General features: G+C 38.1%; 1 pseudogene; it reads left to right on the top strand.

Annotated features, from left to right (window-relative positions):
* Nucleotides 1–4,974: 4,974 nt before the first annotated feature.
* Nucleotides 4,975–18,082, top strand: LOC121498618 (annotated as a pseudogene).
* Nucleotides 18,083–19,856: the final 1,774 nt, after the last annotated feature.

Raw genomic sequence — 19,856 nt, 5'->3', positions numbered from 1 at the left:
ACACATGTCTGCATGTGCCTGTGAAACTGAGGTGGCCACAGAAGAGTCTCTGACATGCTTTCACATATCACCTGAAGAGGTTATGAGATCCAAAAACAATGGGAAAGTTTATCATTACTTTAATTCTAGTGGTATTTGAAAACTTAATGTAATCTTAATACAGTCTCCCTTATGGAGCTTGACAAAACAACCCCATAAGAGAGATACTGGATTTATTTTCTTTGGCAGAGGTACAGTCTGAACTTCTTTCATCTGAAACTCTTTACCATCTTTGGAGGGAGAGCAGCTGAGATCATGGCCAACTTGTGCATTCTCCAAGGGACCTGAAAGGAAGCTGGAACAATCCCTGAAAATATTGATGTTCAGCAGGAAGTTTCAAGAGCCATTACAAGAACGAAAGAAGAAAGAAAGAAAGAAAGAAAGAAAGAAAGAAAGAAAGAAAGAAAGAAAGAAAGAAGAAAGAAGAAAAAGAAGGAAGAAAGAGAAGGAAGCAAAGAGAGATAAGGGGAAAAAGTATATAAATATATACACTCTCATGTATTGGTTTATTGATAAAAAACCTTTAGACTGCAACATCGGTTATCTGAAAATGTCCAACAGAGAGTATAAATGGAGGAACAGAAGTCCCTAACCAATACCGATTAGCTGCTTAAATTATGAATTCACAGGTAGCCACAATATCCCTAAGGAAAGTGGATAATACTTTCACAGTGTCTAAATTTTACACAGGCAGAATTGAGTAATAAATTAAGACAATTATATAGATAATTAAACAAACAAAAACCTGGCTGAAGAGTCTTGTAATTTGAAAATCCCATCTTGTCTACTTATATTTATCTAGATAGATTGATTTTTTGTTGTTCAATTTTTAATTTCAATTTGAATTAGGGTCAGATAGGAGACCTAAGAGACACGAAGTCCTACTAAAGAGAACCCAAGCTCGGGTGTTACAAATGTGAGCTCAGCTGTTTACAAACCAGAGAACTCTCGTTGATTTACTTGACCTCTCCGAGCCTCAATGTTCTTGTCCACAAAATGGAGTAAACAACACCTAATTCTTGACTGCTGCTGAGGGGTAAAGCACACTGCAGTGCTTAATAAAGTAAGAGCTATTATTATCACTGCATGCCATGCTCAAGTAGCTTTTTCAACTTCTTGATTTAAGTACTGCTCACTAAGAGTTGGAATTAATGTCTTTTTTTTTTTTTTTGTCAGCACTGACTTAACTAAGAAACAAAAGAACATGTTTCAGCTACTTTTCTAACAAGCACCTAAAGTCCTTGGAAAGGCCTCTCAATTTTAGGCTTGGGAACTGGCACGGAAGAGGACATTTTTTTTAAATAATAGAAATTACATGAAAAGCAATCCCCTTTATGCAGTCTCACAGGCTTTGCAGACACTAATGATCCTGGGAATGAACAAAGCTAGCACCTGGACTTTCTGCATTTGGCTCCAGCCACCTTCCACCACTAGCCACAAAGCCTGGGAAGAAATGTGTAGGGTCACAGTAAGACATACATGAATGCCTTTCAGACATGGTATTTCCTTAGGATAGGACATTAAAAAGTCGGAGTTTAGCATTCTATTCATTGGAGACATTGGTGAAGACTTTAAATAATCTTCTGTACAGATTTTTGTTGAGAAAGCTAGGCAGAGTTCTTTTTGAACTGGTCTGAAGAAAGTCCCCCCTGAAAAAGATTGTAAGGAGTGGGTTATTCTTTGTTGGCTCTTCCAATCTTACTCCATCAATGTTATTCATAACTTTTCTGGACTTACAGTGTAGCCTGAGACCCCATCCAACAATGTCCTCATCCCAGGCTTTAATGGTAGACAGCTGGGTATACATGGGTGTCCACTCTTTTGCAGTACCTTTCAACATAAAAGAATAGTAGGACAGAGATGAGCAGAATAGATTAGAATAATGCCACCCACCCCTCAACCTTGTACTAAGTCACGGGGCTATAATGGTGAGCAAAAAACTGACTGGCAGACCTGAGTCATGCTCGTTGGTGGAACTGGTGCAATGTTTGATTTTCATGATGCAATTCTTCATGATTGTGATGAATCAGGGAAAATGGGAAAATGACAGCCTTAGCTTCCTCACCACTATGAAAGTCAAGCCAAATTATTCAGAGTATTCTCATTTCAATGGAAACATATTTTTAAAAAAAGATAATTTCTAATCACCATGGATTCTGATCTACATAATTAGACAACAGTAGATTTGGTTAAGGATAGTAGATTTTTCCATTCAACTATTTAAAAAGGAACTTTTGCTCCAAAAAACTAACATTTATTAAAAGTCTTTAATAATTGTTTGCATTCTTATCTCTAAAAGCGTTCATGAAACGAAACAAATAGAAAACAGAATTAGTGATTCCATTGGCTTTCTTCCCAGTCTGACTACTCATGGCAAATGAGATTTTTATATTTCTAAACATCTGCATTTCATTCACATCTTCTCCCCAGTAGAGAAGTTGAGACAGGATAAAAGAACAGCTCTTCATCTACAGAACAAGGGTGCCCTGGCTTGAATGCGCCAAATGTCTTAGAAAGTCCATCCACCGAGAGAAAACTGTAAGCTACACCTCACACTTCTGTGTAGTCCTGTGTTTCCTCCTACTCGGCAGACTGTCCTGGGTAACTGCTTAAATTCTTTAGATTTGGTCATAAACAGTTGCCATTTTGACCATTTCCTTTTGTAGACCCACAAACGACAGAATAAATGAATAGCTCCTTTCCTTTGATGGCCTTGCCCAAGGGCTGTTTTAGCACCCCATAAATCCTGTAATTGTATAGGATCATTTGGCAGCGTGTGGATTTTTCTGCTAAATCACAGTGAGAAGAAGATCAGGAGGAAACCTGAAAAATAAAGCATTATGGTGGCATTAGAAGATTTATAGTGGGACCAAGCAGCACTGGCAAGAACCCAGCAAGACCTTTATTACGGGCAAGGAGAAGGCATGGCTAGGCATTAAGCATCTTCTGTGTGAGCTGCGAGTAAAAGTTAGACTTAGAGCCAGTTCTTTTTTCTCCTACGCATTGCTGGTGTCAGTGAGTGTGATGACATTCCAAAGTAGGCTTAGCTGTCAAGGATATTGACTAAGTTTATATTCTTTTACATAGATGTCCCGTAAATGGACTTATTACACAGTAGTGGGAGAAAACAGGCATGGGAAACAGAGGGCATTTAACCATTTGTGCATGTGTTGCGTTTTGGGTGTGTGTGTGTGTGTGTGTGTGTGTCCCTAAAGGGTCTCTATCAAATAAATGTGTATAAGAGCATTGTAGTATTCAGCCAATTTTTATAAACTCCAGTTTTTATGTCTCAACAAGAAATCAGTGTGGGGTTGAGAAGTTTGGGGTTTGCTGTGCCATACCATGCCAGCTTTTAGGGGGATGTTGATAGTGGGTTGAAAACCCAAATCGTGCCTTATTTTATCAAATTTGTGCTACTCCCTGAGTAAGAAACTTTGGTTGCTGGTTTTATAAATGCTCTGAGAACAGGAAAGTGTAAAAAGACATATAGCACATTTCCAGTAACGGCATCAAATTTAAATGTTTTTTAGCAAGTTGCAACCAGTATAAAGCTGCAGTAATTAACAGATTAAGATCTATTGACAGACTCTTCACATCAGAAATTAAAAGGAAAATTACAGGTCTCTTAAGAAGTTAAGGCCTCTCATAAAGCAATGGCAAGGAATAACTGCACATCTTAACGGAATTTTTTTTTGGCAAAATAAGCAGTACTAAATTATATGGAATGTGTAATTCTTTTGAACTCTCTGAGACTGGGAATCCTATAAAATAGAAGTTTCAGGTTTTGGAAGTGATTACTAATACAAAAGAAACACACTAGAAACAACTGATAATAAATGTCACTTGCATTTGGAACTGATCCAGGGATTAGTCCAGGGACTGTCTCCTCTCCGTCCACATTCCTTCCCCAAGTGATCTCAAACATGCCCAGACTGAAGATCATGTATGTGCTATTGAACCCCAAACTCAGTATTTACCTCTGAGATCATACCTGAGATCTAAACTGGTATGTTCCTTTGCCAACCTGATATCTCTAATGTCCAATTTATTATGCTTTGCAAAGTTAATTTGTCCAAAGTTAATTCATTTGATTTTCAACCTCACAACGCACACATGCACACATGCATGCACACAACACATGCACACATTAAAATTATTTTTAAAACCTCTCTTTGTGTCTTCCCCAGCTCATTAAATAGTATCACCTTCCTCCCAGTTGCCCAGACCAAAACCTAGGAATTTCCCATAATTGTTTTCTTTCTTTCATACCTAATCCCTTGGCATGATCTCCTAGCCCTGCCTCTATAATATATAACAAAGAGTTCCACTTCTCTTCCTTTCCACTGCCACTACCTACTCCAAAGCACTATTATCTTCCTTGGCTCCTTAGGAGGTCTCCTGCTTCTATTCTTGTACTCAGTACAATGAAAAAGGTTTAGACAGTATTTAATAAGAATAAGGAATCAGCTGAAGATGCTTGAATGGGGGTATAGAAATTTAATGATCAGTAAAGTGAATTAGAGGAATCAGAGGATCCTACCATGTCACAGAACAATTGAAAAGGTACAAGGAGAAGATGAGCTGTTGGTAACTCAAACAGTGCTAACAAAGCAGAATCATTTCACTAAAATGAGTGGAGTCCACCAAGCTAAGACAGTCACAGAAAAATAAAACATCTCCCTAACTCTGATCTAATCTGTCATAACGCTATTGATCAATTGGCAGGCCTTGCAAACCCCATTTGAACACTGCATATCTATGCATTCATTGATGTTGTCCAATTGTCAATCAAGAAACACTGAGCAAGTCTACATCAAGCACTATGGTCTATCCTAGTAGAACAGAGATGAAAACAGCAGAGTACCCTCTACAAGAATGCAGCCTAGAAGACAGAAGTGCAAGTGATTACGATTCCATGTGACGAGCGCCGTAACAATGGCGGGGACAAGAATCAATAGTAGAAACATCCAAAAACACTTTATTGAAAAAATGACCTTTGACTTGGGACATGAAGGTTGAATAGGGGGTTTCTAGGTGGCCAAGGAAGCAAGGAACATTGCAAGCAGATGGAATACTTGAATAAGTAAAATCAATGTCCTGCAGGATTGGTGATGACTTAAATGGTCAAGAGAAGTTTTTTAAATCATTTTGTGCGTGTTCGTGGTAAGGGTACTTTCTGTTTGAAGTTTCAGGGAACAAAATCAGTCTCTTTTTGAAGCTCTGAAGATTTTTATGCCTTCCAGCTCAGAAGCATTACAATTGAATAGCTCCATAGCCAATCGTTTACTGCATATTGATTGTGCTCACCATGTGCAAGGGATAATACAGTGTGTACAAAGATGCATGATATAACCAGTGCCCTCAATCAAGTAACAATTTAAATAAACCATCCAGAACAGCAAGACAAATTAGAAAGAAACCACCCTTTTCCATCAGAAGCAAAAATATGATCAAGTTTTAGAGGAAAATGGCTACTTTGTTGTTTTTATTTAAGATTTTATTTATTTATTTATTTATTTATTTATTTATTTATTTATTGAGGCAAGGGAGGGGCAGAGGTAGAGGGAGAGAAAGAATTTCTAGTAGAATCTGCTCTGAGTGCAGAGCCTGACACAGGGCTCGATCCCATGACCCTGAAATCATGACCTGAACCAAAATCAAAAGTCAGATGCTCAATCAACTGAGCCATGCAGGCACCACTGGCTACTTTTTTTTTGTTTAAAAATGTTTAAAAATGGGGATCCCTGGGTGGCGCAGCGGTTTAGCGCCTGCCTTTGGCCCAGGGCGCGATCCTGGAGACCCGGGATCGAATCCCACGTCGGGCTCCCGGTGCATGGAGCCTGCTTCTCCCTCTGCCTATGTCTCTGCCTCTCTCTCTCTCTCTCTCTCTCTCTCTCACTCTGTGACTATCATAAATAAATAAAAATTTAAAAAGATTAAAAAAAATTAAAATGTTTAAATATGTACACTTTAGTCAGTTGGTAAGAAAACACGGATGGATGTTAACTTTTCTGCCCCAGGAAAGAAAGATAAGCATTATGCTTTTATAGACTATAAGGGAACATGTCAATTTTGTAGTTCCAACCTACTACTTGCTCTCCCACGTTACCAAAGAAGATCCCACATATTCAGATGGGGAGGTCTATAGGAGCACCTAGAGAGAGTGGGTTCAGGGTGATAGAGCCCTGGAGCCCATAAACCACCCTTTCCTCAAGTTTTGCATAGCAGAGGCAGATAAACAGGTTCTCCAGAATCCACACGGCGTTGGAAAATGAGCTTATCATTAGTGATCTGCATGAACTAACACAAGACTAATGCTCACAGGACTCTTAACTATTCTGGGATATTATTCTAAGCAGTTGACTGACTTATTTATTCTCATAACAACATATAAAGTAAGTATTAATACTATATTCTCGTGATACACATAAGGAAACAGACACTGAGAAGGTAATTGACTTGCCCACAGTGACCTCCCTGTGTTAGTTTTCTGTGGCTGCTGTAACAAATGATCACAAATTTGGAGGCTTAAAACAACATAAATTAATTCAGTCACATCACAACTCCAGAAGTATGAAATCAAGGTGTCAGCAAGACTAGGCTCCCTCCCTCCTTGCCTCTTCTAGCTTCTGGTGACTCCGAGGAGTCCCGTGGCTTGTGGCCACATCATTTCAGTCTCTGCCTCTGCCTTCATACGGCCTTCTCCTCGGTCTGTGTCTTCTCTTCTAAGGACACTTGTCACTGGATCGAGGGCAGGGTGATCTCATCTCAAGATTTTTAACTTAATGACATCTGTAAAGACTTTTTTCTAAATAAGGGCACATTCACAGGGTTGGGTGTTAGGACATGGGCATATCATTTTGAGGGTTATCTTTCAACCTATTATAACTGCTATTAAGATGTGAGCTGAGGAGCGCCTGGGTGGTGGGTCAATTAGGTGTCTGACTCTTGCTTTAGGCTCAGGTTACCATCTCAGGGTCATGAGATTAATCCCCTTGTCAGGCTCCACACTCAGCATGGAGTCTGCTTAGAGTTTCTCTCTCCCTGTGCTCCTGCCCCCCGCCCAGCCCCTGCCCGCACCCATGCTCTCGCTCTCTCTCACATAAATTAAAAAATCATTTTAAAAAAAGATAAGAGCTGAAATTTGAGGTCTAGCTGTCTGGCTCTGGAATATCTGCTCTCTAAACCACCCTGGTATACAGTTTCTTAAGGACCAAGAAAGAGGTAGGAGGAGGTTGGAATCAAGGGAACTTCAGTGAATGTTCTACATTGCTTAAGATGCTTCAAACCTTCACTTAACTCTCACCAGTGGGGAATAGTATCCCATTATGACTGATATTTAATTTCTTGCCAGCCCGAGAGGATGGAGGCTTGTAACAAATTAAGTTTCATTTTATCGCAAGATAAGATGACATAACTCTTACCCCATATTGTGGAGTTAAATTCATACCCACAGCTAACACAGAAGGCTAAAGTCACTTTTTCCCCCTTTCCCAGGGAAACCAAGTAAATGTTTAAAGATCAAAATTCACACTGTGTTTCCCAGGCAGTCCAAGTAGCTAAGTGATTTTGCCAATTTCAGTAAAAGAGCTTCTCGAAGATGATGGAAAAACGGTGCCTTTCAAGCTGGGAAGAATTCCCAATCTCCTGAGGAACATGGAGGTTTAAATTAATTAACTGCAAGACCTCTAGTTTGGGAGTAGAGGTTCCGTGGTTTGCTAAGTGCTTTGCTACATGACCCAGTGTTCTTTGCTTTGGGGCCTCAGGTTCCTCATCTATAAAGATGCCGAGAATAAATAATTCTGAGCTTATAATACGTTCAAACATTTTTACTCAGAAGGCTTTTTATGGCCTGCCAATTTCACTAAGCAATAAGATCTTGAAGAAAAACCGTTACATTTGAATTTTCACTTGTCCATACAATTATATCCTATTCCACTTCATCTTTAGGAATAAACTTCAAAAGAAATTTTCTCTAGAAATTCTTTGCAAACTTGAAGCTGACTTTGGTTACATCTGTTTTACTCTGCATTGAAAGTTCATCAAAGAATTCCCTTATTAATGATTTTAATGTCTTGTGAGAACCTTCAACCCTAACCTATCTCCTAAAATCACACAATAATTGGTAGTGGTAATAATTCATACCAATAAGTGCTTTTGGGGATAAGAAAGCCCACTTCCAGGAAATCACTGATGATTCAGTTATAAGTTGCTAAAGTATTTGCATAAGAAACTGCAAAGGATTTCTGGAACTTTAATGTATTCAAATCCCTTCATTTTTGCCCAAGTCACTATAAATACCTTGAGGAGAGAATACACCTTGAATGGATCAGTATATGTGAGTAACAACTTCTTATATTTGCATCTATAAATAGTGATTTTTACTGAAGCCAGGTCACTGGCTTTAAGAAACAATTGCTATTTCTTCCCAGCACTTACTGAAAAGAAATGTTTAAGGGAATGATCATGTTTCACTCTACAACCACCATCACAGTGAAGGCTCTCCTAATATAAGGATTCAGTGAAAATGGTCATTAAGCAGAAAATACAAAACTCATTTAATATGCAGGTAACATATGGAGACTAAAACTCCCCCTTCCCAGGGCACCTGGATGACTCAGTAGTTGAGCATCTACCTTTGCCTTGGGTCATGATCCTGGGATCCTGGGTTCAAGTCCTACATCTGCTTGCCACAGGGAGCCTGCTTCTCCCTCTGCCTATATATATATATATATATATATATCCTTTCCTTTTCTATAGTCCTTAGAATCCCCTGGGGTGAGATTTCTTTTTTTATAATCTAAATCCCATCTCGAGATAGGGATTTTGAAATTATGTCACAAATTATGGCTTGGTATAGCTACACTTTAAAATATAATTCTCGGAGCATATGGGTGGCTCAGTAGTTGAGCCTCTGCCTTTGGCTCAGGTCATGATCCTGGGGTCCTGGGATCAAGTCTCACATCAGGGTTCCCACTCGGAGCCTGCTTCTCCTTCTGCCTATGTCTCTGCCTCTCTCTCTCTCTGTGTCTCTAATGAATAAATAAATAAAATCTTGAAAAAATATATATATAATTTTCTGGCTTCGAGAAATTAAAAAATCTTATTCAGAAAGCTAGCATACCTCTTTACAAAGTCAAAGTGCAGCAGTAGGTGTACTGCAGAAAGTGGAGATGGGAACCCAGGATGGGTTTTGTGTTTAAAGAAGACTTCATCCAATAAGTAGGCTGAGTGACACCTAGAAGAGTAAGTGAGACTCAGATCTGGTCTGCAGAGAGGTCTGTGTCTTGTCATGGGACTGGACAGTAGCAGATGGAACAGCGTGGGCTGTCACCCAGTCCTAAATTTAAATCTATCCTCTGTCACTCTCTGCACTTACCAAGTTATCATTAAACTTTGAGCCTGTCTATGTTTGTTCGTCCATCAAGTGGAGATATAGCAATACCAATGCTGTCATTTTAAAAACCAGGTAATGCTCTTCACTCCTGGTATTACTTGGTCTTCCTGTGACTTTTGAAATTGTCAGACAATAGCTCCTGTTTGGAATATTCCTTCCCCCTTAGCTTTTGAGATATTACCAAGTTCTTGATTTCTTCTCCTTTCTAAGACGGTATCTTCTCTTTCCATTCAAGATCAAGTTTCCCAAAATTCTCTCTTTAGCTCTTTTCTCATTCCTAGAGAAATCTTATTCTTACCCATGGATTTAAATAACATATCTATAGTTATGGTTCCCAGATTCTGAGCTCTGACTTAGTACTATCTCCTCCATTCCATGGTTTTTTTTTTCCAGTTTTACCGAGAAATAATTAACATATATCATTGTATAAGCTTAAGGCTTGATGGTTTTATTTGCATATGTTAGTAAGTGATTACCACAATAGATTCAGCTAACATCCACCTCCTCATAGAGATATAATAAAAAGAAAAAAAGAAACAAATTTCCTTGTGATGAGTATTCTTAGATTTTACCTTTTTTAAAAGATGATTTATTTATTATTTGAGAGAGAAAGAGAGCAAAGGGAGGACTGGAGGGAGAGAAAATCTCCTGCAGACTCCCCACTAAGCACAGAGCTTGACGCAGGACTCCATCTCATGATCCCTGAGATCATGACCTGAGCTGAAACCAAGAGTTGGACACAACCAACTGAACCACCCAAGTGTCCCTAGAATTGATCTTTTTTTTTTTAAGATTTTATTTATTTATTTATTCATGAAAGACACAGAGGGAGAGAGAGAGAGAGAGAGAGAGAGAGGCAAAGACACAGGCAGAGGGAGAAGCAGGCTCCATGCTGGGAGCCTGACGTGGGACTCGATCCCTGGTCTCCAGGATTGCGCCCTGGGCCAAAGGCAGGGGCTAAACCACTAAGCCACCCAAGGATCCTAGAATTGATCTCTCAACAACTTTTCTATATATCCTACAGCAATGTTAGCTGCAGTCCTCGTGTTGTACATTCTCTTCCTTGGCTTATTTATCTTCTAACTGGAAATTTGTTCCTTTTGACCACATTCCTCCAATCCCCCTCCCTCACCCTCTATCTCTGGTAACCATGAGTCTGATCTTTTTTTCTATGTTTGTTTTGTTTTGTTTTTTTCAGATTCCACATGTGAGTGAAATTATACAGTATTTGTTTTTCTCTGTCTGACTTATTTCACTTAGCATAATGCCTCCAAGGTCCATCCATGTTGTCACAGATAATATATATATATCTCACATCTCTTTATCCATTCATCCTTTGATAGACACTTAGGTTGTTTCCATGTTCTGGCTATTGTAAATAACATTATGAACATGGTGCAGATTTTCTTTTTTTTTTTTTTTTTTTTTTTTTTTTGGTTTCCATCGTTTGAACTTCTTTTATTGATAACCATTAGAGAATAAAATTTTATTGTTTTTTGATGCATTACAACACACTTTGTTGGTAGTGGTTGCACAAGGTTGATCAGTAACTATACTAAATACTGCAACCTCCGAATTGCTGATTTTTACACTGGTATTTCCTTTGTGGTGACGGGTGGCTCCTCTCTGAATACATAAAGTGGTCCGTTCAGTTTGTGATTTTCATATTCCTTTGTTACTCTACCTACTGCTTTAAAATCCATTCAAATAAAAAGAATTGCTTGCAGTGAGTGCACACATACAACACTTTTTGAGTTAGTGTTTTTGTTTCCTTTGGATTTATTCTCATAAGTGAAGTTACTGTACTATATGATAGTTCTATTTCTCTGTACTTTGGAAACATCCTGTGCATGCCTCAGTCATTTCATATTTTACCTTACTCAACTCATCTATGTACTTCTCCATCTCTTTCAGTGGGCTGAGGAGCTTCACTGGGCATAACTGAGTTTCAGGTAGGCGTTCCCCAAACCCAATGATTAACAGTCACAATGCCTGAAAGAGACATATTTCTGAAGACTTTGCATAATGCAAATTTATCCAGTAACAAATGTAATCTTAATACAGGATGAAATATATTTTCGTTTCCAGACAACATGTCAATAGCAAGAACACATTTTACCAACTCCTTAACTTTTGTTGATATGCAATATTTTCAAGAATTTTTAATTTGGGAGGATTTATACCATTTCAATGTTGTATAAAATAAAATTTTAATATGCATGTCATATCATTTCAAATCTACAAAATTTTAATTCACAATAAATGCAATGTCCAGTACCTCATTCATAGTGATGTTTAAAGCTTATTTCCTTCCCAACCAATCCTCCTCCTATCATTATATTTTGTTTACTTAATCATTTTTTTATTCATCACTGTGTTATTTCCTGAGATCTCAAGGAAATGAAAGCTGTATCTTTTCTCTCCTCTCTTCCAAGCTATTACAGTATTTTAAAAAAAAAAATGAGTGCAGAAATGCAAATAAAAACATTAAAAAAAACCATTCTATATTTCATATTTTTAAGATACAGGCTACTTTTTTCTTATTTATTGTGTGATGTAGCTTAGAATAATCATCAGAGACCATGCTTTTAAACTCCACAATGAGCCTGACATATCTGATACCACATAGCATATGAAATGCAATCTCAATGAGATCACATGATTCATTAATCTAATCCAAATAAAGCCATATCTAAAAAGTGAATTAAAAGAGACTTTGGATTCCTGCTATTATTTGCATTATTTTTATTAGTTGTTGGGTCTAAAGTTGTTGCAATGTATTGTAGAGACCCTAGTGATTTAAAAAATAATAACGGGGCACCTGGGTGGTTCAGTTAGTTGTCAGACTTCAGCTCAGGTCATGATCTCGGGGTCCTGTGATTTAGCCCCACATGCTCAGCGGGGAGTCTGCTTGTCCACCTCCCTGTGCCTCTCCCCCTACTTGTACTTTCTCTCTATGAATAAATAAAATCCTAAAAAAAAAAAAAAAAAAAAACTTTTTTCAAGACCCTAAAAATGTATAGCTCTCTTCATTCTAAGCATGAAATTTTTCATTTGCATTATAGCCTCTTAAAACACACAGACACACACACACACACACACACACACACAGGATTCTGTTTTAGCTTTATTGGCTGTCTAGCAGAACAGCAGTATAAAAATTGGAACAAAGAAAAAAAAAGGTGGGTTTTTTTGCTTTTTTAGCATATAGATTAGTATTAATTACCATGTAATGAGCTGAAAATTCCTGCCAAAAAGCTGAAGTTTGTGGCTCCATTAATGAGTATTTTCTTTCCACTGGGTGAAGTAAAAATTTTAAAGTGTTAGGGATTTGCGCTTGGAAAACATCTCTAAGCTATTTATACAAGCAAGTCAATAGGAAAAGCACATTTTCCATTTATAGCCTTTGTAGTGCATTCATGGATCTGACGTTTTAGGCAGTATGTTGCTTTTGGTGGTCGATCTGAATTGTGGCCTTGGGCACACTTCGATGTAACCGGAGTGAGACCAGTATTCTCCACCATCCAGCCTCGGACTGGCTGTGGCTGAATCTATGTTAAGAGTTCCAAAAAAAAAAAAAAAAGAGTTCCCATTTACTTTCCAAACTGGGAGAAACCACAGATGTGTGCTTTCTCACTCTCACCTCCAAAATGGATTCAGCCTACAACAGGTACCCCAACCATTGAGGAACGCTACTAACAGGATGCCACCAAGACAGTGTCTAGGGTTGTCCCAATTAAAAGGTTTTGAGACAGTTTGCCACCACTCCCATCTCTAAGAATATTTTTGAGGAAGAGGAGTACATAAACAGCCATAATCAAAATTGAATAATTCTGGTGGCCATGAAAATGCACCTCAACTAGTTTTTCTGTGGAAAGTGTGATGCAAATGCCTAGTTTCTGAGCTCTGAACCTACCATTGCACTCACTATTTCAAGCCAAATACTGGGATACACCGCAGGCCTGTGACTGTGAGGGATACTCAGGAAGACACTTGCTTGAGGGAAGCAGGCCTTCCCAGATGGACAGCTTCATTCTGGCCAAATTCTTTGTAGAACTGCCCCGCAGAGTGAGACTCTGCTTGCCCCTGCTCTTTTCCTTTCTCTTTCCAGGGCTTCCTCCCCACTTTTTTTCTTCACAGACCTTGAGTTTTATCACAATAAATCTTTTACATGTCCAATCCTGTCTGCTTTTATGAGGACTCAGATTCATACAGCAGTTGTCTTCAGGTGGGATTATATTATCTTGACTCTTTTAGAAAACCCAAAATAGCATTGTCTCAATGTCATCAACTCAATTTCTCTCAAGTCCAGGTATAGAAAGCCCAGTACTGGTGTAACCAAGAAGTCACCTAGCCTTTTGCTCCATCATCCTAATTCTGGCTTTCATCCTCATGGTACAAAATAACCGCTAGAACTCTAGTCATCCTGCCTGCTCCAGACAGCAGAAAAAAGTAACAGCAGAAGGACCAACGTGGTATTCCTTCCAATGTTCTAGCTTCCTTCTTCTGAGAGCCTTCTTAGAAGTTCTACCCAACTTTCCTCTTTGTCTCAAGCATAATCACATAAATCACATAAACCTAGCAGCAAAGGAGGGTACAAAAGCCCAAAAGGTACAAACATTGGCATCCAGATTAACACTGGATGTTCTATTACTAAAGACAAATGAAAGAATTGATATTTGTGGCAACTCTCAGTCTCCTCTACCCTACTTTCTATTTTATGTAGACATTGAAAAACATGGTGTCTGGATTTCCAAGAGAAATCTGAAAAAAGGAATCTGACCATGAATCTTATCCATCTTTCTTGAGGATAGCAAGAGCATGACCCTATGCTCCTTTTCTTCTTGAGTTCTTCAAGGACCCAGACCCAGAATTTCGGAACAAAAATGAAAGTCTTGGGATGCCTGAGTGAGTAGCTCAGTGGTTCAGCATCTGCCTTTGGCTCAGGTCATGATCCTGGGGTCCTGGGATCAAATCCTGCACCAGGCTCCCTAGAGGGAGCATGCTTCTCCCTCTCCCTATGTCTCTGCCTCTCTCTGTGTGTCTCTCATGAATAAATAAATAGAATCTTTTTTAAAAAATGAAAGTCTTTAATCATCCTGACCAGATACAAGGATACATTCTACATGTGTTAAAAAAAAAAAATTCAGTGTAGTGGTTCAAAACAAATAGACTTGAATATCAGGAAGAATTAAAGCCAAATCCCAGCTCTTTTGTTCACTAACAGTGTCAACTAATGGCCAAAACAATTAAGCTTTTCTATCAATAAATGCTACATAAATGTTAGTTAGCTGTTGGTTTGATATTTTTATATGAAGTAAGGACAATGCTTTAAAAATGAGGTGGGACATAAAAAACTACCTTAAAATTTCTGGTTTTTAAACTTACCTCATCCTAAACTCTGTACCCTAACACATCAAACTTGTTTTAAAAAAAATTTTTTTTGAAGTTACAAGTACCTTTCCTGACACTTCAATTTTAAGTATTTCTAGTCTTTTTTCTATCTTTTTTCTAGATCTATTTTTTCTAGATCTATTTTATCACTCTGTGCGGGTGTGTGCATGTGTGGGTGTGTTTCTATAAGCCTTTTTTTCTGTCTTTTACTTTTTTCCTGTTACAGTTTCCCTGATTTCTAGAATATTCACCAAGTCCCCTTTCAAAACTCCACTAACACTGTCATGCATTCTTGGGTTCCAGCTTGCACCTTACACCTGGTACCACAATGCCATAGCACAGACTCATGCAGTCTCCAAGCCTTCCTGCAATCTACAGATTTAGAACATAGCAGCAAATGGTAGTTAATAAGCATCCATTCCCTTCATATTTTTTATTGTTTCCACACTCGGAGACCAGAATACATATTTTCAGCCAATTAATTCAGATAATGTAAACACATAGTGATGCTTAGCTAATTTGAACTTAATACTAGATCAATTAATGAAGACATTAGAAAATCTCTGCATCTAAGAAGCAAAGCTTCTTGCAAAATCACATAAGATAATCAATCATCTCTAGGCTTGTAGATGGAATGTTTACTACAATGTACACTCTAATGCAATATGATCACCCAAAATACTATGTTCATTTGGATATCTATGGTTAAAACATTTTTTAAATTTCTTGTCTGTATATACACACTTTTTCTTTCTCTACAGCTAAACTGCTGACAATCACTTGCCTAGGAATCACTTTAACAATTTAAAAGATCTTTTTTGTCTCTTCCCCTCATAAGGAAATTATATTGGAAACAAATAATACAGTATTATAGGTTTTACTCATCTACAAAGTTGAAATAATTCTTCATCCAGTGGTAGCTCTCCAGGAGGATCCTATACTTTTCTTTGTGGCCTATGACAAATTGCTTGACTCAGTCACCTTATTTGTCAAGATGAGTTCATGTCTACCTGCTAGGATTGTTGAAAGATCAGAGACAATGAATCTGAAACACTAAGCCCAGGGCTTCGTATTTAAGGGACACTCAATAAAAGTGGGCAACAATGGTAATGATGACAATTGATGAGGAGGAGGATTATAAAGAGATTATGAAAATGAAGATGACGAATAAAGAAGAACATATTATTTTTCTATTGCTATAGTAACAAATTGCCACAAATGTGGTGGCCAGACCAACCAACTTGGTTGGTTCCTTTGCTTCATGTCTTAAAAGGCTGAAAGATTTCAGCAAGACTCTGGTCTTTCTGGAGGCTTATGGGAGAATCTGTTTCCTTGTCTTTACAAATTCTAGAGGACTATCTGCATACCTTGGCTCATGGCTTTCTCCCTTCATCTTCAAAGCCAACAATGGTACCCTTCTGGGGATTCAAATGCTTCCTTTCTCTTATTCTATCTCATCACTCTGAGTTACTATTCTGTCCTCCTCTTACACTTTTATTTTATTTTATTTTATTTTTTATTTTTTTTTTCCTCTTACACTTTTAAAGCCTGGTGGATAACATTGAGTCCACCCAATAAAGTCTGTGTCTTAAGGTTTATAATTTTAATTTCATCTGCAAAGAACCTTTGGCCATGTAAGATACATAATCGCAGATTCTAAGAATGAGAATATGGACATCTTCAGGAAACATTGCTCTGCCTACATGAGGGGAAAGTAAGATGTTGATCATAATATGAATAATTAATAAATTCAGACACCAGCTTCTAAAGAATATAGCCTTTCTCGGTGTTTAAAGGGAAATAAATCTTACATGATAAAGTCGACTTGGTATAGTGGAAAGAGCACTGACCTTGGTTCCATCTCTATAATCCTGTGTCATCCATTAAATAGTTTTAGATTTCTGGTTACTCATTTATAAAATAAGAAAGTTAGTTTAATGATACAAACATTGTTTCCAGTTATAAATTTCTATCATTCAGTTAGAATAAATTTGATAGCTAAGCAAGAATCTCCTGAATTTTACCATGAAACACATGACACTGTCTCATTAAAACTAAAAAGGGATGTATGATTGAAACTTTGGCCCGTGGCTCATGTAAAGAATTATCATAAAGATGAAGCCCAGGTTTATTTTTTAAGAGATTAGAATCCCATTGAAAGATAAACATGTGGAACCCCTGGGTGGCTCAGTGGTTGAGGGTCTGCCTTTGTCTCAGGGGTCCCAGGATCAAGTTCCGCGTCAGGCTCCCTGCGTGGAGCCTGCTTCTCCCTCTGCCTGTGTCTCTGCCTCTCTCTCTCTCTGTCTCTCATGAATAAATAAATAAAATCTTAAAAAAAAAAAAAGACAAACATGTGTTGTCAGTTTCTTAGCTTCTAATTCTCCTGCTGCAATCTATCCTCCCTTTGAAAGAGCAGGAATGCCAAGCAAAGCATGGTGCATAGCTAAGCCTTGAGCAGACAAGAGCCACGATATGCACAAATCTATTACTTCTAGGTACAGGAATGCATTAACATCTGAAAAAAATAAATGTTATTCCTCTTCCTGAGCATAATAGTGTCCTTTGTCATATCTCACTTGTGAGGCCAAGAAGCTGGTGGGTCCCACACTCTGTCCTTCACTATAGAATACCTCATCCGAGTCTCCGATTAAGTCCTTCTCACCTCCAACCAGGTGGCCACTAGCAGTATTGTCCAGATAAAGGACAATCACGACAAGATGTTTAAGAGGAGTGAAGAAATCTTACTCCTATGTGTCGGTGAGGCTGGAGACACCTGTACAGTTTGCAGAATATATTCAGCGAAATGTGCAACTTCGTAAGATGCAAAATAGTTATGAATGGTCTCCCTTAGCAGCAGCTAATTTCAATTTCACATGCCAAAACCTGACTGTCTTTGGAGTCAGACCCCATATCGTGTCAATCTCCTCCTGGCCAGCTATGATGAACATGAGGGTCCAGCACTCTACTACATGGGCTACCTGGCAGTATTGGCCAAGGATCCTTGGAACCCATGGCTATTGTGCCTTCCTGACTCTCAGCATTCTGGACCAATACTACCTACCAACTATCTCTTGTAAGAGGGCAGTGGAATTTCTTAGGGAATAGCTCCAGAAATGTTTTATCCTGAATCTACCAACCTTCAATGTTCGAATCATTGACAAAAATGGCCACTAGGACCAGAACAACATTTCCTTCCTTACCAGGGCTCCTAACCTATACCCTCCCTCCCACTTGCCAGGGAACTTTTTTTGATGGGCTCTTTTATCTTTTTCTGCTCCTTGACATGGATCCTTGATTCAGGGTTCATTCACAATAAAGCTGAATCTCAATAAATTGGGGGTGGCGGGGGGATATTGTCCCATGTGGGGGATGGGTTTTTAGATTTTATCCATTCAATAATTTGCCATTTTTCTTTCAGTAGCTTTTTCAAAATTAATGTTTTCTGTAGACAGATTTTTGGATAGGGGTTTGCAACAATAAATGCAGTACAAAAGTATTGGTTTATTAATAACAGTGCAATTATTATTTTTCAATCAGATAAGCATCTGAGTAGGATTTTTTAAAATAAGGATATTCATTATGAATAAACTCAGAATGACTTCTTCCCATTGTTGTCATGAGTATTTAAGCCATCTTGACTCAATTACCATCTTCATTAGACTATTAGTCAAGAGTTCACCACCATTCACTGATCATCTTATTTACACTTTGCAGTGGGCTACATATTGGAAATACAGAGATGACTAGAACATAGATTTTTATTTCAAGAATCCCAGAGTCAAGTAAAATCCCAAAGACAAGTAAAAATATGTAAGTAATGTAAGAGGAAGCTGCCATCATAATAACATCTACACAATGCAGAAATCATGAAGAAAGTCTGGGAAATAAAAGGGTGTGAGGAAAGCTCCAAAGAAATAGTCATAGATAAGCAGGTTTTTATTTTGCCAGGTAGACAGAATAGGAAAGAGTATTTCACACGAAATTAACAACATGCACACAAAGTAGAGAAAAGACATGTATGTGTTGAAAAATTCCTTCTTTGGAATGCCTGGGTGGCTCATCAGTTGAGAGTCTGCCTTCAGCTCAGGGCATTATCCTGGGATCCAGGACTGAGTCCCATATCCGGCTCCTTGCGGGAAGCTACTTCTCGCTCTGCCTATGTCTCTGCCTCTCTCTATGCATCTCTCATGAATAAATAAATAATTTTTAAAAATCCTTCTTTATGGGGATCCCTGGGTAGCTCAGCGGTTTGGTTCCTGCCTTTGGCCCAGGGTGTGGTCCTGGAGTCCCAGGATCAAGTCCCACGTGGGGCTCCCTGCATGGAGCCTGCTTCTCCCTCTGCCTGTGTCTCTGCCTCTCTCTCTCTCTCTATCATAAATAAATAAAATCTTTAAAAAAAAATCCTTCTTTGTGAAATACCAGTGTACATTCATTCATTTCTTTACATTTTTTTGACATCCACAAGAAGTTATGTTCCAGTATAGGCAAGTTGCTTAAAATTACAAGTTTCTTCTACGGGTGATAATTCCAAAAAGAGAGAACCAATGTTTTAAAAATGATAAATTATATGATAGAGGAGTAGAGATTTTACATTAAAACCTTAGAATATATAAAAGAAAATAAGAAAAAGCTTTACACTTAAGTCCAATGGCTTATATGGGCTTAGAAGGTAGCTGTTTAAGCAAGCTGACAGGCAAAGCCCAGGGACATTACAAGTGGTACAAGGAATGAAAGATGGGGGATGGGGAGAGATATACCAACACTCCAGAATCACAAAATCTGAAAACTATTAAACATTTATATAAAGGACTAGACTCAGAAAAAAAAAATAATATGTCTTAATATGTGTATTGTTTGTGAAAGAAAAATTTATAAACATTTCATTAAAGCTGTCAAGGAAAAGCTTTTAGATTTCCAGTGAATAAAGACTGATAAGCAAAGCAATTCCCATTATTAGTAATTTAAGTCTTATCATTAATACTACATTTATTTAATCTTTTGTCTCTATAGTAAATTTTTTTTTAAT

This window comes from Vulpes lagopus, chromosome 9 (assembly GCF_018345385.1).
Source record: "Vulpes lagopus strain Blue_001 chromosome 9, ASM1834538v1, whole genome shotgun sequence".
In the NCBI taxonomy this organism is placed as follows: Eukaryota; Metazoa; Chordata; class Mammalia; order Carnivora; family Canidae; genus Vulpes; species Vulpes lagopus.
This window is presented reverse-complemented; position numbering and strand designations above follow the sequence as displayed.